Here is a 25,497-nt window from a genome sequence, read left to right as displayed (position 1 = left end):
GAAAAAGGGCGTGAGTATTGAAATACAGTTGGCACTTGCTTTCAAGCTCCACCAACTGTTCTCTACTAATTTCCACCCTTGAAAACAGTGACCCACTGTCTCGTAGTTGTAAAGCTGAAAATGCTAGAGCATGCAATTTTACTTTGATTGAACTTGAAATGTTGGCAATGCCTAAGAGGACTTCAATTAGGAGCCCAAAGTTCCAACAAAATCTCTTGGACTCCAAACCTGTAAAGCGATAACTGTATTGAAGCCCTTTCTTTCGCTTCTCAGAAAACCAACGGCAAAATTTTTGTACAGACGTCCACACTTCATGCGTTCTTTTACACAATTAAGGAACGCAACTATAGTGCAGGAAGTTGGCAAATCTGATAAAACTACTGCAGCCTTCAATTGATTAGAATTTGTGTACTGCATGGCGACAGTCAAGCAATTGGTAAACCACTGTTGCCAACCATTGTTAATGCTGTGCAATGGATCAGGCTTTATCAAGTTAACAAATTTTCCAAGGGGTGGTATAAACTCCTGCCTGGAAAGGTAATGTAAAGTAAATGTAAGATTTAGAGTAGACCAAAAAAATAAAATAAAAATCAAACTACTTCTAAAAATTTTAAATAAGAGCAAAATTAATAGACCAATTTCGATATATTAAAATTCAGTCCTAAACAAAAGGCATCATCTCGAGGCTCTGGGGAATAAACTGATACAAATCCTTATATTTATTCCCCAGAGCCTCGAGATGATGCCTTTTGTTTCGGACTGAATTTTAATATATCGAAATTGGTCTATTGAACAGCATAAAAACATACTCTACCTGGATTTGTTTTGTGCTATGAATTTTGTAACTTCACTCCTCTGCTTCTTGTCAGGATCTTTTAGGCGCTTTTTAAATTTTTGAACCTTTTTTGCCACTTCTAATCTCTTTTCATAACTCCATGGCTGCCAGGTTGCATCCGAACCTCCTATAGAGCCAAACATTGTGTGCTTGTTGCTTTGCGAGACATTTGCAAATGGGGAAAAATATGTTGCAGCATTGTTCAACTCTCCTGAGAAAGAGGAGGCCCACTTCATGTCTGAAGGAATTAATTTCATGGCAAATCTTACTTGATACCCCTTCTCAGTGGTCAACCATTTGTTTTCCACTTCTTCCATTTCTTTTGTAAGTTGTTGTGTGTAGGCTTTCATCAAAGGGTGGTCCTCCTCACAGTTGGCTCCCAGCAGGAGGTGATTTTCATTGCAACTCTGGATGCGACTTAACAGGTTTAGGATACTGACTAAGTAGGCTGCAAGGATGATTATAAGAACATAACAGATCACGATCAGTACAGCAGAAGTGGTCACTACCACAGCTATGTTATGCCCCCAAGTGATATAAAGAAGTACTAAATATAAGAATATTAACATTGTTCATATGGGCCCTTACTTACACAATGAAATGCATGTGAAAGATTGTTCACAGTATCCTGAGGTACAACTAAGCTCTAAAAGATATACTGATAATTCAAAAGTTTCGTGCAGCGATTTTACATAAACTGGCCATTCATGTTATTCTAAACTAACTAAACAAGCTTACCAGTGGCGCAATCATCTTTACCAAATGGTGCACCATCTGCCCCTATAGCAACCCAGAATAGTCCCTCTACACCATGAAACCAATGAAGCATGGGGATTTGTTTATGAAGATCCATATACAGATCAGCAAGTTTCAGGAGATATGATTTAAGTGGTCTGTAAACGCCAGGAACACATTCTGTAGATAGCTCTGTGGCTAGTGTTTGTAAATCTCTCACTTCTCCAACATCAATAGTTTTCAAAAAGGACATCAGAGTTTTATAGGGTAAAATTTTGGGCACTTCAACCCCTGGAAGAATTTCTGCTTTCTGATTTTTTCTCTTTTTCCCCCCTGACTCATTCAAGACATCAGAACTATTTCTTATACTGGTATATTTTCTCTTTCCAAGCAGCCCACTTTCATAAAGTACTCGCATGCTTCTAATTTTGTTTGCTTGGCTCTTTTCATATTCTTTGATCTTGCTGTTCACAATGCTTGGAACAAGTGAATCCATGCATTTCTTAGAATTGGATATATACTCTCTCATCTCTCCAGTTTCTGCCGAGGTAATCAAAGTTGTCCAAAGGCCATCTTTTATTGATTTTGCTTGTTCTTTCTCAGAAGTGTAAACATGACTGCCACAGTGGATTGCTTTAACAGCCTCAACAGTTTTCTGTTTTCGTCGCCTGAACTGGCTTGCTGACAAACTTAGTGTTTCACTATCAGCTGAATTGATTTTACTGATCACAGATGGCCTCCTTGACATTTTTCCTGGCATACTTGGGTGTTCACACTGATCTGTACTGTTCTCTATTTCTGTGAGCTTTAAAAAAAACATTTCCAAACTAACTCACTAACATAACTGTCTAAACATAATATTACTACTACCTAAAAATACAGTCCTTGTGATCTCACTAATACCACTCAACTGGACGGTGCAAATTGCTGGAGTTGTGACCCTGTAAACCAGTATTAGGGTTAACTGGGTTAGACCTACACCTACAGCTGTACATGCATGTACACCTGCAAAGTACTCCATCTGCATAGTAATTCCACGAAGCACATTAAATGCATTATACAGAAATAAATTCTGAAATTTAATTGACAATAATATTGTGGAAAAGTGGCTTTATTTTAGTTTTTAGTTGAAAAGCTCAGATACTGCTAAGATATCCTTCCACTACAAATTTATTGATATAATATAGAAATTATGCAATTAAATACCTCTTACCTTTCTTTTCCTTCTCACTATTTTCTTTGTTTGAGCATTCAGCATTTTGGTGAGCTCTTCCAACTCCCCTTCCTTCTCAACAAGACCATTTCTAAGGGCCTCAACAGCCCTGGATTGCTCGGCCTCTGCATTTTGTATGGCTATCTTTTTGGCATGTTGGTAAGCACCAATATCAAATCGACGTTTTCTTGTCACTCCTTGCGGTATGCTGAAATACCATTGATTTATTTTTTTCATTCAATGCTATTTGGGATGTAAAATCAAACTTTCTAACAGACGAAGAATCGAACTAAAATCCTATCATTTTTGTTTTTTCTCGTAAACTACATAAAGCCCAAAAAATCAAGTTAAAAACTCACCTTTCGATGCCCACTTCAACCGGTAAATTGTCTTGGTTCGCCACTCCAAGCATGCTTCTATGAAGGACGCTTCAAGAATAACCCTGGCAGTTTACACATCAAAATAAAGCTTGTCTTCTCTAGAAAACGAATTTGCCCGCCATTTCTCTCTTCGAGGTACCCAGTCTTCACACGGCGAGGTTTTTCTCGGGTCATCTGCAGGGGATTTCGAATAAATTCAGACCACAGGCCTTTGCGCGCATTTTAGCCGCCATATTGGATTTTTTTTTTGGACACTCTGATGACCGATTTGAGGGGTGGTTTGGCCCCGGCGTGTTTCCTACAAGCGACCGGAGGAAAAGTTGGCTTGAAGAATAGAAATGTTAATTTCCAATGATTAAAGCAAAGCGCTGCTCAAAGATGATCAAAGATAATGGAGTTTCCTAACCCAACGCGGCCCGAGTCGCGACAGCGAGAGCGATTAAAATACAAAACAGACATCCATAAATACTTTTATTGTCTTCGATTCTTAGTTCTTGTAAAATGGCCTGGACGTTTGTGTTTTTTATAACAATATGAAAAAAAATACCATTATTTTGTTCGATATTATACAATTTGTGGCAAATCAGTTGTTCATAAAGACTGTGCTCCAACCGTTGCAATCGAGTCATGCACGCACACAAACAGCTTGCTCATTTTGGTCAATACCAGGAACTTTTGACCCCGACATAGACTTTAGAAGATAAAATCATTTCAGCCATAGGTTGTCTTGTATAAAATCAATATTTCCTGAACAACTTCCAAAAACATTTAAGAGAAAAAATTCAAAGAGAGGGGTCTGAGAACAAATGTAGCTAACTCAGTACAAACAATGACTTCAGCAAATGAAACTGGAAGTCCAGTGATCCCTAACTGACTTCCGTGGCTCAGATCTTTGAGGACTTCATTCGGATATATCTGCATGCTGCCATCGTCTCTTCATAACGGTTCAACTGCTCAATTATCCACTGGTGTATTTCACCGATCACATGGCGAATTCGCAGCCGATATATCAATGACGATTATCAACAAAACTACCGATTAGCAATAAAATATACACATTCAAGGCAAAAAGAATAATAGCACTGTTAATATAATACTAATCCAGCATTAGATTCGAACATTATGCCTCCGATTGCGATGGATTCAATACATGACGGTCACAGGTTTCGTGGTCCACGAAACCTGAGCCGAGGTGCGCAAAGCATGCCGTTCGACAGAGAGTCTTTAAATTCTAACCCTGGTAAATATCATTTAAAGTGCTACTATGCTACAAAATCGAACGGATGTTGAAGGAAATGATGAAGCCGTTTGCCCGGAATTTAACTCAATGTTGTACCTAATAGGCCATTTCTGAGTTCATGTCTGCCTCCTCTTCAAAGCAAGTTTGAGTTGACCCCTTTTGTAGTGCGTCTTCGTGTTTGGATAGTTCGTAAAAATAAAAATAAAAAATAAAAAAAAAGGAGACCCCTTTGTATATCCATTGCTGTGCAAGAACACGATGAAGGAAGATACTTAATTATGAAAGCCATATGATTGAATTGCTAACAATATTATTAAACCCTGTTTCGGGCCTGCCTTCGCTCTCTCTTTGATTTTCTATTGGTTCCAGCTATTGCTGTCGAAGTATGTATTTTTGATCGACAATGGATCTACAATGGCACTTGATAACAGGTAGGACAAAACTAAGAAGACGAATAGAAAGGGAGGCGCGGTTGCCTCATGGTTAGTGCGCTCGACTCCGGATCGAGTGGTCCGGGTTCGGGGCCTGGCCGGGGACATTGTGTTGTGTTCTCGGGCAAAACACTTTACTCTCACGGTGCCTCCCTCCACCCATGTGTATAAATGGGTACCGGCGAATTCAATGCTGGGGGTAACCCTGCGATGGACTAGCATCCCATCCAGGGGGGAGTAGAAATACTCCTAGTCGCTTCATGCTACGGAAACCGGAGATAAGCGCCGGCCTGATGGGCCTCCTTGGCTCGTACGCAGACTTTACCTTACTCAGGGGCGGATCCAGAAATTCCAGAAAAAGGGGGAAGAAAAAATTTCCTTCCCCACACACACACACCCTCTATCCGAAAAGTTCACGCCAGTCAAGATGCATTTGAAATAAGAACTAGACGCTCGTAAAAGCGTAGACTGGGTTGCCTGTGGTACGTGTTACACAAAAAAGGAAGGCACTGAATTGGGTGGTATTGAACTGCAGCGTTCCAGTTAGTTTTTTCAAGTGGGGCGTCATTAAGTCCTTTTGAGGGGTCACCCACATGTCGCCCCAGCAGAGGCCCTTTGGCTCACACGTTCACACGTTTAATTATTTTGTAATATTAATGTCCTGTCCCATTTTGAGGTCTTTTAGTTTTTTAAGCTTTGGTAATAAATTCAGTTTAAAGATAAGAAAACACGGTTTTGAGTAAAATTTATAAGGTGAACATTGGCTCCGGTATGTGCTTGATGAGGATCTATACCTCATTTGCAATATCTAAGAGAGGTTGCTGAACTGTATTCCGAAATCATTACCTCCTGTGCGCACCTGATAAATACCAACAATTTCAATAGCTAACGATGTTAGAAGTTTTAACGCTTTAAAAAGATCTATATTGCAGGCTTTAACGCGTACGTTGGATATTTGCTTTTGGAACACACCCATGCTAATCCAGTTCTGGTAACATTTTGCCAACTTCTGATCAAGACAACGATTGATAAGCAAAATCATAGTCCCCACGAAAGCATGGGTGAAATGAAGTTTGACGAGGAAGCGCAAGTATGTTATGATAGTTAAATTTTTGGATGGTAAAAGAACTAGATCATGTGTAGCCGAACTTGGCCTTGCGCGAATGTTATAAAAGAGTGATTGAAGGAACAATTAAGCCTGTCCTCAGAAATTGGTATGTCTCAAAATTAGAGTTTAATGGAACAAAACTAAAAAAATCTACCATTTTCTGTCCATCCCTTAGGCCAGGTTAAGGACTTTCGCGACAAAAACTGTGCTGTTGTGACATAGTTCCAGTGCATTACGCACGCGACCTTTGCTAACTTGGACTTAAAACTTTTAATCATATCGTAGACGACAAATAAAACATTACTTTAATTGAAATCGAGCCTACCACCCAGCAGGTATTCATAATTAGATCTGCGCCGTGCCCAAGGATATTTTCACGTTGAGAAAGAAAAAGTCCTATGTTTTAGATTTTTAAAGTTATTATTGAAATCAAAATTTTGTTGTCCTATTCAAAGATCCCTCTTTCTCTTTTTATTTACAGACGTAATGAACACCTTTCGTATGAAATCTTTTCAAGATCGGCAATCAAGAAAAACTCGTAATCGATGGCACTTGTGTCTCACACTTCACAACAACCCGTCACTTAAAGTGGACCGACGTTCAGACTTATTTGTTGAGGGATCGCCACTTGCTGCCTTTGGAATCATGGTACAGAGGGGTGTTATGAATTTTAGCAACGCTTCCGCGGAGGAAAGACCCGAAAGCGGGGCCAAAGACTTGCATATTTAATTGGAGCGCTAAAAGAATAGTTCCTATTCACATGTAAAAGACACTTCGCAAGTCTCTGACAACCGGCGATGACTATAGAAAGTCGACGAACGCGCGAGTGTATTTCGTGATTTGTAAGCACTAGTGATGTTTTGAAAGTTCTCAAAATTACGGCTCGTGCAATTTGGGAACTTTTAAAACATCACGAATTACAATAAATCACGAAATGCACGAGCACGTTCGCAGGAGTTTTTTAGTTATTATACGCTCAAAAAATTTACGCCGTGGCTGTGTTTCCATAGCAACCTCCGTAATGCACTCTATAATAACAACGATAGACGTTATTCACGATAGCCGCCATGTTGGATTTGGTATTATCATGCAAATTAGCTACACACTTCTGAGGGGGCAAACAACACAAGTTTGAGAGGTTATAATGAACATCTTAGCTACACAGATGATTTGTTTCTCGTTCCTTGAATGTTTATCACCTAAGCAGTAAAATAAAATCATTACACCAGTTACTTCGACGTTTTTTTCAGTGAAAAATGAGCACATAACCAACTAGAAAGTCAAAATGTCAAAGGCAATCAAAAGATATAAAATTATTATAAAAGGTACTTAGCTCTAAATACTAAAATTAAATGGACTTTTTGCAATGTTATTTCAATATTTCGACGAGCCGATTTTCCGCAATTTGCCTTATTTCCAATGTTTGCCCCCATCATAACATATGGCTGATTTGCAGGACAATTTGAAAACCAACATGGCGGCTATCGTGAATAAGGCCTATTATACAGCAAAAGAAGCAAGGTAGATAAACACGCAGCAGTATTGAAGAGTTGCACTCACAAAATAGGGGAGACCGCGCTAGAGGGATGAAGATACTGGCATCCCATTCACTTCTCAAAGTAAAAGCTCCGTAGGAACGCACTCGATAGATTCACGATTCCCCAGGAATCGAGGATTAACAAGGGAAACAACTGATATACAGCCTGCAAAGCAGGCGTATTTTTGTTTTGATAAGAATTATCGGCCGACATCTTGGATAGCGAAACGAACAGAGGCCTGTCCTCTACCAGCTGTGTGCTTTCAAAACGGCGGCCCATTACGAACGTTGGACCTTGAACAAGCGTCCACCTTCCAAAAAACGCCTGCTCATCTGCAGCCTAACTTATATACCAATCCTTCACAGAACGTCACGTTGATTAACTGAAGAGATGGATGTTTTCGATTGTGGCGACGAAGAAATTTTCGGGAAAATTCAGATTAGGTTTTTGGATTGCTCAATCAGTGAGCGATAGAAAACTCATGAGAACTAGTCCATGATCATAAAACTTGGTTGATGAGGTGACCATTGTCCCCACTTTAACACCGCACTACCATTTTTTGCGTGGTCTTTTCTCTCTATTTTTAGCAAAGGAATTGTTAAGTTCTTTTAAGAATTTAAAAGCGTTCCAATACCGTAAAAATGAATGGAAACCTACAACAACGCAAAAGCCCTTCAACGGGTATATTTTCTAACAATGTTATTAAAATTTCTTGTCATGTCCTGAATTTTATCCCAACGCAGGAGAAAGAATAACAGTCAAAATCTAACGTGACTAATAAAGGAAGGGCAAAAAGAATGGAATAGGGAAAAAAAGTATGGCATCATTTTTGTTTTAACGAAACTTGCCTGATCTAGATCTTTTACAGAAATTGTATTGCAACTTGAACGAGTGACCGTCGACCCTGATGGAAATTTATTATAGGCGTTTTAGAGATTTATATTTATGAAAGCATATAAATTTTCTTGAATGTACTATTTACAAAGGACATTAATTATATAACCTTGCACTCTTTCACGAGGAGTTTATTGATGCCTATATCTTTTACTGCAATTATGTTAATAAAATCAAATCAAAGGCTCCTATCAGACAGCCAATGTTCACGGTAAACTCCTTGCCTGGTCTCTTACAGAAACTGCGTAGCAACGTGAACAGGCGACCTTCACATTACTTTACCGCGCCATGTTGCGAAGTTCGTTGGGAAACTGGATACTTTGTTACGAAGTAGCCCATTACGCGGCGAATTGAGACCTAAAATCTAAAACGTCAAGAGCACGTGAACAAAACATGCTGGTATGCCGCCAAAAAACGTTGTCAATTTCACGACATAATCGCCAACGTTTCATTGGTCAAGAGTGGCGCATAACCTGGCCGAAACCGTTAACGTTTGAGAAGTAAGGCCCTGTTGCTAAGGTTACCGAAGCAAGAAGGTTACCCTAGCTCACACATTTCTTCTTCTCATCGACGTGTTTACAAAGCAGCTAGGGTTATCCTGGCGCTAGGGTAACCCTATCTAAGTGCTAGGACTACCCTATAGCGCTAGGGTAACCCTACCTGTGAAATTTTGCTTGTAAACCCAGGCTATCTTTGACCCTCCTAAACCTAGCAGTAGGGTTACCCTACCTGCTTGTAAACAGGGCCTAAAACCTCACGCAAAATTCGTCACGTTTCAAGGATGGACGCAAATGGTAGTACGACGTCACTAACCTCGGATGGCAAAGAGTTGCGAAGTTCCATCTGGCAGAAGTTGGGAAGTTCATTTCAAAGTTCGCACTTCGCTTGTCTAATACGCGGCGTAATTGGCTACTTCGTATAGTTAGTTTATTCACCGTACTCTCGCAGCAAAAGCTGAATTACAGTAGGGGTCGAACAGTAAAATTATATACATCACATACATTTAAACAACCTAGTATCCAATTTCCAGACGAACTTCGCAACGTGGCGTGGTAAAGTAGTGTCAAATCGACTGTAATATGGTTTTAGTTCCTTATCGCGCTGCCTATCGATTATTTGTTTTGAATTTTGCATGTTTATTCAACCTGGCGAATGCAGGTATTCAGTATTATGTTTACAAACAAATTTGATCGAAATTTGTTTATAAAATGGTGTTTATAACAAGAAAAGTGAATTTGAAAATCGCTTATTTTCACTTTCAAATTTCCCGGGCGCAGCCATCTTGAATAATTGTGACGTGTTACGATTGTCTTGACTCAAAGAGCTTTTGTCTAATAACAACAGGGCAATCGCAACACGTCGTTATTCAAGATGGCGGGGCCAGCAAAATTTGAAAACAAAAATAGGCGATTCTAAAACTTATTTATTTCGAATACAAACACTTTCTTCGAAAATAATTTAGACTGACTTGAATGTAACGGTTATTTCCTGTGATTTAAAGTTATTTTTTTGATGAAGTGGAGGTTCCCTTTAAGTTCAGCTCTATCCTCCAATGGTGCTGACTTCATCTCACGAACTAAGGGCGAGTTTTCTGAATTACTTAATGAACAGGGTCCTCCTCGATATGTGAGCAGTTCCAAGGAGGACGATCACCTCAAACTTTTCGAATTCTACTCTGACCTTCCCGGGGTTTTTTGCGCAATTTTCATCCCCGTCTTCGCGAGCCCAAGAGTACCTGTGATCACTTGGATGGTTTCTGTTCTCAGGCACTCATTCTTTCCTTTTTTATTTCTAGATCTTTATACTTGGAGACTTTTTCAGTTGTTTTCATAGAGAATTTCTTTCTTTCCGACATGTCGACGAGGACACACGTTATTTCCTTCTTGTCTTTCACAAATGTGTCTGGTCTATTTGCCTTGATCTCTCTTCATCCGTTGACGTTAAGATGTCTCAGAGCCAGGAGCCCATGGCTTCCTTCCAGAGGATAGTAGTTACTCCCTTTTCGGTGGCTGTCGATGGTACATGTATAATATTTGACTTTTTCTTTGATTATGCCTTTGTATGATGTACTTTGTTTTTGCAAGTCCCACACCTCCTCAGACTATAGGTGGTCCACTAACGATCTCTTGATTATGATTGACTTTGTACGGCTTCAGTGGTGCCGTCTTTCATAATCATATTTCGATAAGAATTTATTTTAATGCATTGATCTTGAATACCAATAATTAAATCAATCCTTCTGATTCGGATTTACGGGCCTGCATTTATGTGTTTGGGTTCGGTCTACGTAGTTGTTGTTTGTTCTTTTCGGGAACTGTCTCATTTGTTCTTGAGTTGTTCTCAAGGGCTTGGTGTTTAGCCTTGATTTTATTTTTCTAACATATCTATCAGCTATTATTATTATTATTATTATTATTATTATTATTATTATTATTAAACGATAAAAAATTACGATAAAACATTTCGTAAAAGCATATTTAAAGTTTGTAGACGACGTTTCGACGTTTGGCTAACATCATTATCAAGTCAAAAAGTGAAAGATAAAACAAAGAGTTTTAAGGACATTCCATCGGCTATTGTCTTTTTGTATTTAAACATTTTTCGTCGAAACGTCGTCTACAAACTTTCAATATGCTTTTACGATATGTTATATCGCATTTTTTTATTGCGAAATGTTTTAAAAAACCGCTTCTTTTTCGTATTTATTTTTATTATTATTACTATTATTATCATTATATTTATTTATTCTTACTATTATGATTATTATTATCATTATTGTCATTATTATCCTTACATATAACATTCCCGATCAGATGCAACGCTCTCGTATTACGAACTCACATTTGATTGCCAGTCTGTGAATTTCCGTGATTACTGACCAATCAGAATGCTTGGTTTGTAAACCTCTTTTTGTATTGAATTACCTCTCTTCTGCATTTTGTTTTAACTGCATTTTTCTCAGCCAATCAGAATGGAAATTTTTTTTTCAGGCCTGGAATTGGTGAGTTTAGTCAAACAATGAAATTAGAAAGTATATTCGCCTAAAGGATTTGGGAATTACTAGTCCTTTGAAAAACGCATTCAAGTAAAATTATTTCCCTATTTCACAGAGATGGGTTTATCAACCGAGTTGATTTGGTAAATTGAACACCGTAAATAAATTTTAAAGCTGACATTTTGAGCGTTAGCCCTTCGTCAGCTAGAGCGCAGACCGGTCAATTCACCATTATATCAACTCAGTTGACAACTGACCCATTTCAGTCTGTGTTTCTCGTCCAACGCAGCACCGGAGTTTCTTTTGGAACTAAGCCCCCACTTATTCGCCTGACTGAGTATACCATTTATTAGGCCTTAATCATACGTCCGGCCATGTTGAGTCCCGAAGGATTGAAAACGCTTGATTTTGAGCACTGAAACTCGTTCTCAAACCTTTCGTACCTTTCGGGGTACGAAATCTATTGTCTATGGCCGATATGGCCGCCACGCGAATAAGGCCCATTCCGTCATGAATGAACTGAAAAAAAAAAATTGTGCTCAAATGAAAGTCCGCGCGATCCGAGGTCATGTTTGTTTTTGACCTCCCGTGAAAGTTCATTTTCTGGCCTAGGCAAAATTCAGAGCCTTGAACTACTGTCATTTTTGACAGTCGCAGCTGAACGGCTGAAAAGACTCGACTAGGAGCAAAACGGTTTGGATGGTTCCTTTCAAATTTAATATCGTAAATACATTTTTAGGCATCACGACACACAGAAACCTTTTTTTCGAGAAAGGTCTCTGAATTGAGTGATACCTCTTGGCACAACTGGGACATTTTTTTTATTGTCGAACATAGTAGGTGGGTGTAGAATTACAACATAGCAACACGTTACAACACAAAATAGCCATGGAGTTGGGCTCTTTGAATGATCTTAAAACAAAACTGGTTATTCTAGGAATCCTACTTTTTGCAGTCATTGTTGCACTTATCTTGAGCTGTGTGGAATATGAAAACAAAATTGCTGCGTTGCTTGGGGTAACGAATCTACAGCATCGAAATAGGTTTTGAAAAAGGTTACGATCCGGGCTTCATGTGATATCGTTTGTATTCTGCAAGGAGACAGACAGGAAAAGTATATTCACATTATAAGTGTGTGCTCATCATTTGTCGAAAACACAACCGAACAATAAGTTTCCTGATTGTAAACCTTTGTTCATTCCTTCACGAGAAAAAAGAAATCTAATATAATATCGCCAGAGAGAGAGAGGGGAAAAAAAAAAAAAGAGACGCAATATGCATGTCATTATGTTTTCTCTTGTGGGGAGCAAACTACTATAAAAATAGGTCCGCAATGCGTACTTGGGATCTAATGCTTAGTTTAACTCCATTCAGCCCACCATGCGTCCATGCGTGATTGGTTGAAAATTTGCCATAATGCAGCAGTGAAATGGGTTTCTTCAGTATGCTTCAAATTTCAGGCCCTGTTTAGAATTTTACATCGATGACTTGCCGTTAATCTTTCTCTTATTGCCATTTGCACAGTTTAGACAACTTTTGGTGCACACTACAGCATCTCTATCAGCTATTTACTAGTAACAGAAGCACTAGAATGGCTTATAAACAAGCATGGCACTGTCATTTATTCATACGATCTTATAAAAATGATCAAGAGAATGCTGAAATTCAACTAGAATTCTAAGATGAATCATCAGTAGATGTTCAATAAACAAGTACCCTCAGAGCTTGGTGCAAATTCCCAAACTACTGGAAATCACAGTCCATCAGCAATAACAATGTATAAACAGCCAAGAGGAATATCTGATGACCAATTACGTCAATCAGTTAGATCATTAAATAATTAAAAATGCAATGCAAAGCTTTCAACAGGGTGCTTTAATGGACTAGAAATAAATGAAAACCTCAACAGCCTGAAGTCACAAAATGTTGACCCAGTTTATTTATTTATAACTGGAGGTCAGGTAGTGCTGGGAAAAGCCATTTGATTAAAACAATTTACCACACTGTAGTAAAAATCTATAGACATGCTCGAATGAATCCTGAGAATCCAACAGTGTTACTAGCAGCATCTACTGGAGTAGCAGTAATAACCATTGATGGTACACACAGCATTCGCAATACCTAAAAATACAGGTGATGATGTGGGGGAAAATCCAGGTCCTACAATATTTGATATCATTGATCCAGCAACCACTCTTTCCACTGACTCTAGCCAAGGAAATGAAGCAATCTTTGGTGTGAATGCTGGTAAGCAATGTGTAGCAACGTCACTTACTGCTATTATATACCATCAAATACAAGATAATTCTACTTTGAACAATTCTACTTTGATAACTCTACTTTGAACAATATTTTGGTTATTGAAAATAATCTATACAGTTCTGTAAGATATTCTGAGCGAACAAATGACTATTTGCTGTTAACTGGTGTTCCAGACATGGTTTCAATATTTGTTAAAGTGTATTCATTACAATATAGTGTATTAATGCCAGTAGTTAACAAACAGCAATTATTGTAATTCTGTTAAGAGTTTGAAAATACTTCTAGAAGTGAATTTCTAAGAGACATATATGGACCAATGTTTGATGTCATGAACAAATATTGAAACCATGTCTGGAACACCAGTTAACAGCAAATAGTCAATAACTCTTTCAGTTTGGGGTGTAACCCACACCGACCTTTCAAGCCGATAAATACTGGTTTGTGATAGCTTGTGAGATACTTGTGAGGTATGTGGTGCAACGCACACCGGATTTCAAGCCAATGAATGTGGGCTTGCGAAAGCGTGTCAGCTTCAGTGCAATCCGCACTAAACACAAGCCGAGTCTAGATTTGTTGGCTTGCGTGAGTAAACAACTCCCGTATCGATATCGCCGAGGAAACACCACTCAGCGACGCCACCTGGATGAAATAACAAAGAACAAACAAGCCAGGAAAGTGTAGAAAGAAAAAAAAAACAATCTGAAACAGCACGAAAGATCAATTTTGAAACAGAAATAACTTACCTTGAACAATTACAACTAATTTGCGCCGGAAATCTCTTCAAATTTTTCCCAAAACAGGGAAAACGACAGCAGATTTATTTACAAACGACGAACGCTAGAAGCAAAATGGCCGACACTTCAAAAACAATGACTCGCAATTACTAGTACCCAGTCTACAAGCCAGACTGTCACGTGTGTTCTCGTCCTCAAAGTGACAAACTGACAAGATCTACAATCTTAGACAAAAACCTTGAAACACTTTGAACATTCTCGCACCGTTTTCGTCCCCCTCCATTTTTCAATGTTGGTGTAGCCAGTCAAAGAGGAAAATGTCGCCTCAACACTGTCAAGGGGAAAGGGGTGTTTCAAGGATTTTTGGCGAGGATTGTGTGAGTTGCAAAAGGCCATCTGGTTAATATCAGACGTTGTCATTTATTGTTAAGTAGTTTTCTTGAATAGCCCAGAAAGACGGCGCTAGCTGGGAAGATCTTGCTGTAACTTTTGTTTGACGCAAGCTAGGAAAGATATGAATTGTCTAGATTTCGGTAGAAATAAATAGGAAATGTTATTTAAGGTCTTTAAAAATAACATTTGAATACAGCCTGGCCACAATAGTCACGGGTAGGAGAATTTTTTTTTTCTCAGACGTAAAGGTTAAGTGTGATTAGTCACACAGTTCAATGAAAAAAGTATGGTGTACAATAGGAAAACCTCGGCGGAAGAACGAGCACTCATCAGATTTCTGTACATGGAAAGGAGGTATTCTCTGCGAGAAATTGCAGCAAAAGTGGACCGATCTGCAGCAACAGTAATGAGAGTGCTAAAAGAATTTAACACTCCTTCAACGTATTCGCAAACTCACGGAAAGGTCACCCACCAAAGAAGAGGAAGGCCAAGAAAGTTGTCATCCAGAGAAGAGAGACTGCTTATAAGGGCTCTTCTCAAACTGAGGCGTACAGAAGGTAACTTTACTGCCAAGCGACTCATGAATGAGGCAAACATCTCGGAAAGTGATGTGTCAGTTCGCACTGTGGGAAGATTCTTAAATAGCAAAGGGTACTTTTATCTCCAAGCCCGGAAAAAAGGGCTGCTTACTAACAATGACAAGAGCTTACGCGTTGCATTTGCCAAAAAGGTGAGAGAAGAGTATGACACGGAGTTATGGACTCATAAAATTGCTTTCTACTTGGACGGAGTTGCTTTTGCGCACAAGACCAACCCGCTTGATCAAGCACGAGCTCCTACTGGAAGGATCTATCGCAAAAAATCTGAAGGTCTCAACCAATTTTGCACCGCGAAAGGGAGTAAAGTTGGATCTGGAGGGAAGGTAGTCAAGTTTTTAGTGGCGATTTCATACAATGTAGGAGTTATTTTATGCCACGAATATGAACATATGACGGGAAATTTTTTTGCGTCCTTTATTGAAAACACTTTTGAGCAAATGTTTATGCAATCAAAGAAAGGAAATACAAGACTCTTCATTCAAGACAATGACCCAAGCCAGAATTCAGCAGTCGCAAAGACTGCTTTGCAACAAGTGAGGGCAAAATTGCTTAAGATACCGCCACGCAGTCCTGATCTAAATCCAATAGAGAACATGTTTAAATCAGTCAGTGACAACTTGCATGACAGCGCTATTGGGGAACAATTAGAGCGAGAGAGTTTCACGCAATTCAAGGAAAGAGTGAAAAATACAATTGTTCAGTTTCCAGTAGCCAAAATAAACAATTTAATAGAATCCATGGATAGGCGTATACAACTAATACTAGAATCACAAGGACAGAGACTAAAATATTAAGTATGTATCTTTATGTTTTCGGATAAATATAATGCAATTGACATTTACAAAATTATCCTATTGAATATTATATAATAATCACTGATAATAGTTTGGAACTACCATGTAATATTTATTACTTTGTATTTGGCAACAGATGTAAAAAAGGAAATCTGCAGTGTCTATGTACTGTGCATGTTTTGCCTTAGTCGAATCACGTGCGGTAAAGGTCACAACGGTTTACCGTTGTCAAAATAGAAGTTGGTCTGTTGACAATCTTATTTTATTACATGTCATGGTTAACCGTTGTGAAAAGGCTGAATTTCACGATGGCATTGAGGCTGTTCTTGAAAATTCATTTCAATTATAACTAATGTCTTCTACAAGGTGATTTTCAACCGAGAAATACGACTAAGGAATGCGATAAAAGGCAAAACCTAATGGTAAACCGTACGGTTTACCAGCGTTTGTTTACACTTTACACTCCGTCACCATCACGCAATACTGTAAGGTTGCATAATACGTTTATTGGAATATGCTGAGATTCGCCGATCCTTTGGTGGGAACTCGTTCAACACTTATCCCGAACTGTTGTCGTTACTGTTTGGGGACAGAATTAATTTGGCGAAACATTTTGGACAAGGCGGAAGGTTTCTTTGCTCGCCGGGTGGAATCTGCGAAAAGAAGTTGAAGATTTTCCACCTTACTCGCATCATTTCGGTCTCCCGTTCATCTATGCAGCCTCCCTTAATGAACACTAACTCATGCTTGCCTGTGCAGAATATCGGAGTGTCAGTGTCAAAGACAATGTCTTTAGCGTAGTGGCACTTCGGTGCTGGCAAATGAACTGTCTGCCCCTCCAACAGAAGAAGCATATCGTGCCAAGGCAAGACCTGTGCACTCCAGCGAAAGTCATTAAGAAAAATAACCTCGGCAGATTCAGCGCCAACCCATGCAAAATTGCTAGTAGCGGGATTACTAAATGCATTGTAGATGACAGTCAACGGGTTTAGTAAAAAGGTCTTGCCACAATTGGCACTACCATAGATTAGAATGTTTCGGTACTTGCCGCGTCCTTTCTCAAGTAGCTCACGCACAGCACTCTGAAAACTTCCACCTCTTAAATTATTGCGTGCGAGAGTATCCTCTGCAACTTCCAACCACTCTCCATTGCAGTTAGCGATACATGGACCTTCTAGAGCTTTTTGTAGTATGTCCATCCTTGTCATTTGTTTCCTTTTTAATTTTTCCTCTGCTTCCTCCATTTCCCATCCTACTTGTATGGCCTCGTCAACAACTTTACTTCCTCTGTTAGCGATGAATTGCGCTAAATCTTCCTTTCCCTCTTTCATCTGTCGAGAGGCTAGAGCAAGAAGGTCTAGCCTGGATTTTATTCCTTTTTCTACGACTAGCTTTGATACATCGAAAATACTGAGTCGAGGTGCCTTCCGTTTTCTGGTTTTCTTTGCTTTTCTCCTCGTTCCACCGCGTTCCGTTGTTGTCAGACTGGCCTCTTGTGTTCGAGGTGGGGCGCTGTTGACCAAATCTGGATGATTCATAGACTGAACATACTCCGGATCTTCTTTTGTTGTGTATCTCCAGGCGCTATAATAATTGGAGTGAACAGACGAAAAATTCACTTGAATGGAATGGTTGTCATCGAGATAATTTCGCACACGCAACCATCGGCGTGGATGCGACAGCTTTAATGCCATGTGGTAATGCGTCCCCCCTGAAGAATGCTGCTCTTGACTACAAACCCACTGCACAATATCAGCTAACCCGCTCCTTGTCTCATTGAATGCTTCCACCACCGTTCTAGCAAAACAATCTCTCGTTTGAAATTTTTCAAGATTGGCTTGACTGTAAGTAATTAAATACACGCTACGCACTTCGCGATGCAAAAGCCTCTCTCGCGATCCCACATGGAGGTCTTCTGAACATCCATTATCGTGCAAGTGTTCACTTCCCTGGTCACTTTCCTCCTCTGACGTGTCTTCAATACTCTCCTCATAACAGTTAAAATCTCCTTCAGAAGTTGCCATTATCAAAACAAAAATTTACTAGCGTTATAATCCTCTTCGCACTTTTACACAACAACAGCAACAACACATAATACCCACGCGTTGCCCTAACAATAATTTTCTAAGTGTCACTTTCATCTTCTGCGCATGCTCAAAGAAATTCCCGCCACTTCAGACAATCTTAGACAAAAACCTTGAAACACTTTGAACATTCTCGCACCGTTTTCGTCCCCCTCCATTTTTCAATGTTGGTGTAGCCAGTCAAAGAGGAAAATGTCGCCTCAACACTGTCAAGGGGAAAGGGGTGTTTCAAGGATTTTTGGCGAGGATTGTGTGAGTTGCAAAAGGCCATCTGGTTAATATCAGACGTTGTCATTTATTGTTAAGTAGTTTTCTTGAATAGCCCAGAAAGACGGCGCTAGCTGGGAAGATCTTGCTGTAACTTTTGTTTGACGCAAGCTAGGAAAGATATGAATTGTCTAGATTTCGGTAGAAATAAATAGGAAATGTTATTTAAGGTCTTTAAAAATAACATTTGAATACAGCCTGGCCACAATAGTCACGGGTAGGAGAATTTTTTTTTTCTCAGACGTAAAGGTTAAGTGTGATTAGTCACACAGTTCAATGAAAAAAGTATGGTGTACAATAGGAAAACCTCGGCGGAAGAACGAGCACTCATCAGATTTCTGTACATGGAAAGGAGGTATTCTCTGCGAGAAATTGCAGCAAAAGTGGACCGATCTGCAGCAACAGTAATGAGAGTGCTAAAAGAATTTAACACTCCTTCAACGTATTCGCAAACTCACGGAAAGGTCACCCACCAAAGAAGAGGAAGGCCAAGAAAGTTGTCATCCAGAGAAGAGAGACTGCTTATAAGGGCTCTTCTCAAACTGAGGCGTACAGAAGGTAACTTTACTGCCAAGCGACTCATGAATGAGGCAAACATCTCGGAAAGTGATGTGTCAGTTCGCACTGTGGGAAGATTCTTAAATAGCAAAGGGTACTTTTATCTCCAAGCCCGGAAAAAAGGGCTGCTTACTAACAATGACAAGAGCTTACGCGTTGCATTTGCCAAAAAGGTGAGAGAAGAGTATGACACGGAGTTATGGACTCATAAAATTGCTTTCTACTTGGACGGAGTTGCTTTTGCGCACAAGACCAACCCGCTTGATCAAGCACGAGCTCCTACTGGAAGGATCTATCGCAAAAAATCTGAAGGTCTCAACCAATTTTGCACCGCGAAAGGGAGTAAAGTTGGATCTGGAGGGAAGGTAGTCAAGTTTTTAGTGGCGATTTCATACAATGTAGGAGTTATTTTATGCCACGAATATGAACATATGACGGGAAATTTTTTTGCGTCCTTTATTGAAAACACTTTTGAGCAAATGTTTATGCAATCAAAGAAAGGAAATACAAGACTCTTCATTCAAGACAATGACCCAAGCCAGAATTCAGCAGTCGCAAAGACTGCTTTGCAACAAGTGAGGGCAAAATTGCTTAAGATACCGCCACGCAGTCCTGATCTAAATCCAATAGAGAACATGTTTAAATCAGTCAGTGACAACTTGCATGACAGCGCTATTGGGGAACAATTAGAGCGAGAGAGTTTCACGCAATTCAAGGAAAGAGTGAAAAATACAATTGTTCAGTTTCCAGTAGCCAAAATAAACAATTTAATAGAATCCATGGATAGGCGTATACAACTAATACTAGAATCACAAGGACAGAGACTAAAATATTAAGTATGTATCTTTATGTTTTCGGATAAATATAATGCAATTGACATTTACAAAATTATCCTATTGAATATTATATAATAATCACTGATAATAGTTTGGAACTACCATGTAATATTTATTACTTTGTATTTGGCAACAGATGTAAAAAAGGAAATCTGCAGTGTCTATGTACTGTGCATGTTTTGCCTTAGTCGAATCACGTGCGGTAAAGGTCACAACGGTTTACCGTTGTCAAAATAGAAGTTGGTCTGTTGACAATCTTATTTTATTACATGTCATGGTTAACCGTTGTGAAAAGGCTGAATTTCACGATGGCATTGAGGCTGTTCTTGAAAATTCATTTCAATTATAACTAATGTCTTCTACAAGGTGATTTTCAACCGAGAAATACGACTAAGGAATGCGATAAAAGGCAAAACCTAATGGTAAACCGTACGGTTTACCAGCGTTTGTTTACACTTTACACTCCGTCACCATCACGCAATACTGTAAGGTTGCATAATACGTTTATTGGAATATGCTGAGATTCGCCGATCCTTTGGTGGGAACTCGTTCAACACTTATCCCGAACTGTTGTCGTTACTGTTTGGGGACAGAATTAATTTGGCGAAACATTTTGGACAAGGCGGAAGGTTTCTTTGCTCGCCGGGTGGAATCTGCGAAAAGAAGTTGAAGATTTTCCACCTTACTCGCATCATTTCGGTCTCCCGTTCATCTATGCAGCCTCCCTTAATGAACACTAACTCATGCTTGCCTGTGCAGAATATCGGAGTGTCAGTGTCAAAGACAATGTCTTTAGCGTAGTGGCACTTCGGTGCTGGCAAATGAACTGTCTGCCCCTCCAACAGAAGAAGCATATCGTGCCAAGGCAAGACCTGTGCACTCCAGCGAAAGTCATTAAGAAAAATAACCTCGGCAGATTCAGCGCCAACCCATGCAAAATTGCTAGTAGCGGGATTACTAAATGCATTGTAGATGACAGTCAACGGGTTTAGTAAAAAGGTCTTGCCACAATTGGCACTACCATAGATTAGAATGTTTCGGTACTTGCCGCGTCCTTTCTCAAGTAGCTCACGCACAGCACTCTGAAAACTTCCACCTCTTAAATTATTGCGTGCGAGAGTATCCTCTGCAACTTCCAACCACTCTCCATTGCAGTTAGCGATACATGGACCTTCTAGAGCTTTTTGTAGTATGTCCATCCTTGTCATTTGTTTCCTTTTTAATTTTTCCTCTGCTTCCTCCATTTCCCATCCTACTTGTATGGCCTCGTCAACAACTTTACTTCCTCTGTTAGCGATGAATTGCGCTAAATCTTCCTTTCCCTCTTTCATCTGTCGAGAGGCTAGAGCAAGAAGGTCTAGCCTGGATTTTATTCCTTTTTCTACGACTAGCTTTGATACATCGAAAATACTGAGTCGAGGTGCCTTCCGTTTTCTGGTTTTCTTTGCTTTTCTCCTCGTTCCACCGCGTTCCGTTGTTGTCAGACTGGCCTCTTGTGTTCGAGGTGGGGCGCTGTTGACCAAATCTGGATGATTCATAGACTGAACATACTCCGGATCTTCTTTTGTTGTGTATCTCCAGGCGCTATAATAATTGGAGTGAACAGACGAAAAATTCACTTGAATGGAATGGTTGTCATCGAGATAATTTCGCACACGCAACCATCGGCGTGGATGCGACAGCTTTAATGCCATGTGGTAATGCGTCCCCCCTGAAGAATGCTGCTCTTGACTACAAACCCACTGCACAATATCAGCTAACCCGCTCCTTGTCTCATTGAATGCTTCCACCACCGTTCTAGCAAAACAATCTCTCGTTTGAAATTTTTCAAGATTGGCTTGACTGTAAGTAATTAAATACACGCTACGCACTTCGCGATGCAAAAGCCTCTCTCGCGATCCCACATGGAGGTCTTCTGAACATCCATTATCGTGCAAGTGTTCACTTCCCTGGTCACTTTCCTCCTCTGACGTGTCTTCAATACTCTCCTCATAACAGTTAAAATCTCCTTCAGAAGTTGCCATTATCAAAACAAAAATTTACTAGCGTTATAATCCTCTTCGCACTTTTACACAACAACAGCAACAACACATAATACCCACGCGTTGCCCTAACAATAATTTTCTAAGTGTCACTTTCATCTTCTGCGCATGCTCAAAGAAATTCCCGCCACTTCAGACAATCTTAGACAAAAACCTTGAAACACTTTGAACATTCTCGCACCGTTTTCGTCCCCCTCCATTTTTCAATGTTGGTGTAGCCAGTCAAAGAGGAAAATGTCGCCTCAACACTGTCAAGGGGAAAGGGGTGTTTCAAGGATTTTTGGCGAGGATTGTGTGAGTTGCAAAAGGCCATCTGGTTAATATCAGACGTTGTCATTTATTGTTAAGTAGTTTTCTTGAATAGCCCAGAAAGACGGCGCTAGCTGGGAAGATCTTGCTGTAACTTTTGTTTGACGCAAGCTAGGAAAGATATGAATTGTCTAGATTTCGGTAGAAATAAATAGGAAATGTTATTTAAGGTCTTTAAAAATAACATTTGAATACAGCCTGGCCACAATAGTCACGGGTAGGAGAATTTTTTTTTTCTCAGACGTAAAGGTTAAGTGTGATTAGTCACACAGTTCAATGAAAAAAGTATGGTGTACAATAGGAAAACCTCGGCGGAAGAACGAGCACTCATCAGATTTCTGTACATGGAAAGGAGGTATTCTCTGCGAGAAATTGCAGCAAAAGTGGACCGATCTGCAGCAACAGTAATGAGAGTGCTAAAAGAATTTAACACTCCTTCAACGTATTCGCAAACTCACGGAAAGGTCACCCACCAAAGAAGAGGAAGGCCAAGAAAGTTGTCATCCAGAGAAGAGAGACTGCTTATAAGGGCTCTTCTCAAACTGAGGCGTACAGAAGGTAACTTTACTGCCAAGCGACTCATGAATGAGGCAAACATCTCGGAAAGTGATGTGTCAGTTCGCACTGTGGGAAGATTCTTAAATAGCAAAGGGTACTTTTATCTCCAAGCCCGGAAAAAAGGGCTGCTTACTAACAATGACAAGAGCTTACGCGTTGCATTTGCCAAAAAGGTGAGAGAAGAGTATGACACGGAGTTATGGACTCATAAAATTGCTTTCTACTTGGACGGAGTTGCTTTTGCGCACAAGACCAACCCGCTTGATCAAGCACGAGCTCCTACTGGAAGGATCTATCGCAAAAAATCTGAAGGTCTCAACCAATTTTGCACCGCGAAAGGGAGTAAAGTTGGATCTGGAGGGAAGGTAGTCAAGTTTTTAGTGGCGATTTCATACAATGTAGGAGTTATTTTATGCCACGAATATGAACATATGACGGGAAATTTTTTTGCGTCCTTTATTGAAAACACTTTTGAGCAAATGTTTATGCAATCAAAGAAAGGAAATACAAGACTCTTCATTCAAGACAATGACCCAAGCCAGAATTCAGCAGTCGCAAAGACTGCTTTGCAACAAGTGAGGGCAAAATTGCTTAAGATACCGCCACGCAGTCCTGATCTAAATCCAATAGAGAACATGTTTAAATCAGTCAGTGACAACTTGCATGACAGCGCTATTGGGGAACAATTAGAGCGAGAGAGTTTCACGCAATTCAAGGAAAGAGTGAAAAATACAATTGTTCAGTTTCCAGTAGCCAAAATAAACAATTTAATAGAATCCATGGATAGGCGTATACAACTAATACTAGAATCACAAGGACAGAGACTAAAATATTAAGTATGTATCTTTATGTTTTCGGATAAATATAATGCAATTGACATTTACAAAATTATCCTATTGAATATTATATAATAATCACTGATAATAGTTTGGAACTACCATGTAATATTTATTACTTTGTATTTGGCAACAGATGTAAAAAAGGAAATCTGCAGTGTCTATGTACTGTGCATGTTTTGCCTTAGTCGAATCACGTGCGGTAAAGGTCACAACGGTTTACCGTTGTCAAAATAGAAGTTGGTCTGTTGACAATCTTATTTTATTACATGTCATGGTTAACCGTTGTGAAAAGGCTGAATTTCACGATGGCATTGAGGCTGTTCTTGAAAATTCATTTCAATTATAACTAATGTCTTCTACAAGGTGATTTTCAACCGAGAAATACGACTAAGGAATGCGATAAAAGGCAAAACCTAATGGTAAACCGTACGGTTTACCAGCGTTTGTTTACACTTTACACTCCGTCACCATCACGCAATACTGTAAGGTTGCATAATACGTTTATTGGAATATGCTGAGATTCGCCGATCCTTTGGTGGGAACTCGTTCAACACTTATCCCGAACTGTTGTCGTTACTGTTTGGGGACAGAATTAATTTGGCGAAACATTTTGGACAAGGCGGAAGGTTTCTTTGCTCGCCGGGTGGAATCTGCGAAAAGAAGTTGAAGATTTTCCACCTTACTCGCATCATTTCGGTCTCCCGTTCATCTATGCAGCCTCCCTTAATGAACACTAACTCATGCTTGCCTGTGCAGAATATCGGAGTGTCAGTGTCAAAGACAATGTCTTTAGCGTAGTGGCACTTCGGTGCTGGCAAATGAACTGTCTGCCCCTCCAACAGAAGAAGCATATCGTGCCAAGGCAAGACCTGTGCACTCCAGCGAAAGTCATTAAGAAAAATAACCTCGGCAGATTCAGCGCCAACCCATGCAAAATTGCTAGTAGCGGGATTACTAAATGCATTGTAGATGACAGTCAACGGGTTTAGTAAAAAGGTCTTGCCACAATTGGCACTACCATAGATTAGAATGTTTCGGTACTTGCCGCGTCCTTTCTCAAGTAGCTCACGCACAGCACTCTGAAAACTTCCACCTCTTAAATTATTGCGTGCGAGAGTATCCTCTGCAACTTCCAACCACTCTCCATTGCAGTTAGCGATACATGGACCTTCTAGAGCTTTTTGTAGTATGTCCATCCTTGTCATTTGTTTCCTTTTTAATTTTTCCTCTGCTTCCTCCATTTCCCATCCTACTTGTATGGCCTCGTCAACAACTTTACTTCCTCTGTTAGCGATGAATTGCGCTAAATCTTCCTTTCCCTCTTTCATCTGTCGAGAGGCTAGAGCAAGAAGGTCTAGCCTGGATTTTATTCCTTTTTCTACGACTAGCTTTGATACATCGAAAATACTGAGTCGAGGTGCCTTCCGTTTTCTGGTTTTCTTTGCTTTTCTCCTCGTTCCACCGCGTTCCGTTGTTGTCAGACTGGCCTCTTGTGTTCGAGGTGGGGCGCTGTTGACCAAATCTGGATGATTCATAGACTGAACATACTCCGGATCTTCTTTTGTTGTGTATCTCCAGGCGCTATAATAATTGGAGTGAACAGACGAAAAATTCACTTGAATGGAATGGTTGTCATCGAGATAATTTCGCACACGCAACCATCGGCGTGGATGCGACAGCTTTAATGCCATGTGGTAATGCGTCCCCCCTGAAGAATGCTGCTCTTGACTACAAACCCACTGCACAATATCAGCTAACCCGCTCCTTGTCTCATTGAATGCTTCCACCACCGTTCTAGCAAAACAATCTCTCGTTTGAAATTTTTCAAGATTGGCTTGACTGTAAGTAATTAA

At 39.8% G+C, this 25,497-nt stretch overlaps 1 pseudogene; it reads right to left on the bottom strand.

The window, feature by feature from the left end:
* The window catches only part of LOC137986740 (uncharacterized), an 8,865-nt pseudogene extending 3,055 nt beyond the window's left edge, over nt 1-5,810 (bottom strand).
* Between the last annotated feature and the right edge of the window lie 19,687 nt (nt 5,811-25,497).

The sequence above is a fragment of the Montipora foliosa genome, chromosome 2 (assembly GCF_036669935.1).
Source record: "Montipora foliosa isolate CH-2021 chromosome 2, ASM3666993v2, whole genome shotgun sequence".
In the NCBI taxonomy this organism is placed as follows: Eukaryota; Metazoa; Cnidaria; class Anthozoa; order Scleractinia; family Acroporidae; genus Montipora; species Montipora foliosa.
The sequence above is the reverse complement of the archived record's forward strand: the minus strand, read 5'-3'. Positions and strand labels throughout refer to the sequence as shown.